The sequence below is a fragment of the Magnolia sinica genome, chromosome 6 (assembly GCF_029962835.1).
Source record: "Magnolia sinica isolate HGM2019 chromosome 6, MsV1, whole genome shotgun sequence".
In the NCBI taxonomy this organism is placed as follows: domain Eukaryota; kingdom Viridiplantae; phylum Streptophyta; class Magnoliopsida; order Magnoliales; family Magnoliaceae; genus Magnolia; species Magnolia sinica.
Window position 1 is genome coordinate 37,637,898 of NC_080578.1, and position 3,319 is coordinate 37,641,216.

Here is a 3,319-nt window from a genome sequence, read left to right on the forward strand (position 1 = left end):
AATGTGTGACAACTCCTTTGTAAAGGGATTCATCATATTATATGTTATGATTAATTTATTACATGTAAGTTGAAATGTGTAGCCTAAGTGTTTGATAAAATGACTGAATGAGTAAGTGTTTGATAAATTGTATTTTATAAGGGTGTCGAGATAAGATTCTCAACTACCTTAGCTACAGGTATAAATTCCTTCACGTAACCTAAATCCAATTACGTGATTTATGTATGAAATGCATATGTATGATGTCATGTTCACTATGTGTTATATAAAGTGCTCAAATGTTTACAATGCTTAAATTGTTTGTTCAATACTTTTATGATTACCATATGCGAATGCTATTGCATTGGAGTGTGATTGGGACTACGACGTAGTGCAAGCAATCGGTAATGACTTCCAATCGAGTGGCTAGATCAGTTTCGCCACCACGGACATGTTCGATGAATCTGAGCCGTACGGTGATTATCGACAGTAGTTAGGCCACAAGGCGTGCATATGTACTCCATGTCGATTAATTTAGCGTGTGCTCATACCAGTCGAACTTGTTAAGTAACCCGATTGGCCTAATATATGTTCACCATGTATGGACGCTACTGCTTGAATCTAAGGTACCACTTACCAGTGTAAAGCCTGTTTAACCTTGGTACCACGATCCGCTAAGACTCATGAGCCGGGCATAGTGGTGTATGGGACACCGTGGTCGAGCTGTCGGCCTACGCTAGGGTGACGAGCCTCCCCGTAGTGACTATTAAGCAATACAAATTCGTGAGCTGAATATGGTGGTGTATGGGACACCGTATTCGAGCTGTCGGCCTACGCTAAGGTGACGAGCCTTCCCGTAGTGACCTCGAGTATGAAGTAGGCCTACGATCGGGTGACGAGCCTCTCGTAGTGACCTCGAGTGTGAATTAAGCCTACGCTGAGGTGACGAGCCTCCTGTAACGACCAATTGTGTAAACTTGCGAACTTGCATATCGTATGTGATTAACTAGGATTGACGACCCTAGATAGATCATTGTTTGGATCAATGATATAAAGGGAGGTACCTTAGCTTCTTAAACCTATTGTATGAATAAGTCTAGATAAGAACTTGGCTAACACGATCATGCACCGCATTGCATGTGCCTTTGGCGTGGGTGTTGAGCACAGTGGGAGCTAGCATGGGCGACCATGAGATAATGTCGCAGAGGGAGTGCAGGCGAGGGCATGCATCATCAATATATACCATTCTTGCACTAACAAGAGTATTTAGAACATGATTGTTGTACTGCTTTATGTAAGTCCTATAGTTTATATCCCTGTTTGTTGTCAAATTTGTGGTGCCAAAATCACTGTTATATATGTAACTTGCATAAGTGAAGCTCTGTCAAGGATCAACATTCATGAACAAGCTAAGCTCACATCAAGCAAAGCTCACAAGTACAAGGATCAATCTTGAATGCAAGAACTGCTCACAAGACAAGACTCAAGCTGCAAGACTTCAAGATTGAGCTACATCAAGATTTCAACTACATCAATACTTCAAAGCTCATACTTCAAGGTCACTTGTTCCTAATGTTTCAATGTCCATACTTCATAGTTGAGGTTTGACTGACCATAGGTTGACCTTAGAAGTAGGTCATTCTGGATACATAAGTCGAATGTTATTTTACATGATTTTGGTCTGTTCTTCGACTAGTCCTAGGTCTTCTTCGACTAGTCTTAGACTTGCTTCGACCAGTCTAAGAAATTCCTCGATCAGTCGTGAGTTTGTTACAAATTCCGGATAAAATCTGTTAGGCTTCGACTAGTCCAGAATTTGTTAACCGATCGTAGGAACAGTGTCGACTGCATCTCGACCAATCGAACATCTTCGACTCGAAATCCAGCGATTTTATAGGTTCTTCGACCGATCGAAGGAAACCTACGACGATCGTAGGTGACCTACGACCAGTCGTACGTGACCTACGACCAGTCGTAGAACGGTCAGAGCTTATCCCGCCGGATCTTTCAAATATCTGTTATTGCTTCGACTAGTCGAAGAGCTCCCTAGACCAATCGAAGACACGATTTGCTCACCTATAAATAGTGCACGAATCTCAGAAGAAATCATCGAATTAATTAATCTATTCAAGCCAATCTTCGTCGAACTTCTGAGAGATAATTCTGTGCTCCATCTAAGCTAAGTGTGCTTATTTAATATTCTCTTTCCTTAGCTTTATTTTAATTGATTTTGTTTCTGCTATTCCAATCTGATTTGATAAGAGGAATTATTATTCCCTTTCTTTGGAATCAAAATCAATTAAGGCAAGCCCTATTCGATTTAATTTAAAATCTATTAGAATTAGAACCATTGTAATTGAGTACTGGACATTGAACTTGGACATTCAATCATCTACTCTGACTTGGTTCTACCGGGCTGCTACAACGAAGGAGATAATCAGGTATTTTACATTTAATTGTAAATTCCTTTTTGTTTTGGTTTCTTTCAAGATTTGCCAGAAAAATCTTGTTGTATTGGTTATCTGAGGAGAGCCAGGAAAACTCAGAAGTGGGGTTTTTTTAATTGTGTAAGCCCACATACAAAGACACAATTGTAAAGGTTTTGGGTGAACCTGGGAAAACCTATTTTTAGTGAACGCTAATATCCCCTGTGTGAGGATATTAGGAGTGGAGTAGCATTTTCTGTGGCTGTTGTTTAACAGTTGGTGAACACACAGGCGAACCACTATAAACCCTTGAGTTGTGGTTGATTGATTTATTCTTCTAATCTTTAATTATTCTTTTGTGGGATGTATGTATGGTGGTGAATGTTGTAATCATTTAATTCAAGAACATTGTGAGAATGTTGTAATAGTTTAGAATTTATTTTCTGCTATTCCTTTATCAGCTTGATATTTAATTTCTTTTGAAAGTTGTTCCAGCAAGGTTGCCCTGCCATTTTTATGGTGTATGGCTGTCCCTAAAACAATACATTTTTTATTACAATTTATTTCAATTCAATTTGTATTTGTTTCTGTATTCCTCTTCGATTTGAGATTTGATACAAAGATCTTTCTAGAAATAAGGTTGTCCTACCATAAACTCTGGTTTTGGTGTAAGGTTGTCCTTAGAATAACATTTGTATCAACCTCTCAAGATCTGAATTTTGAGGTTATTTTACTTTCTGCATTGTAATTTACTTTGGCTATCATATTCTTTTTAATTCATTGTTATAAATTTTATTTGGCATTGTCTATTCACCCCCTCTAGGACATATAGCTTGGCCTTTTCAAGTGGTATCGAGCCTAATAGCTCTTTTTAATTCTTGGATTTAATTCTGAGCTAACGATTTAAGCTATTT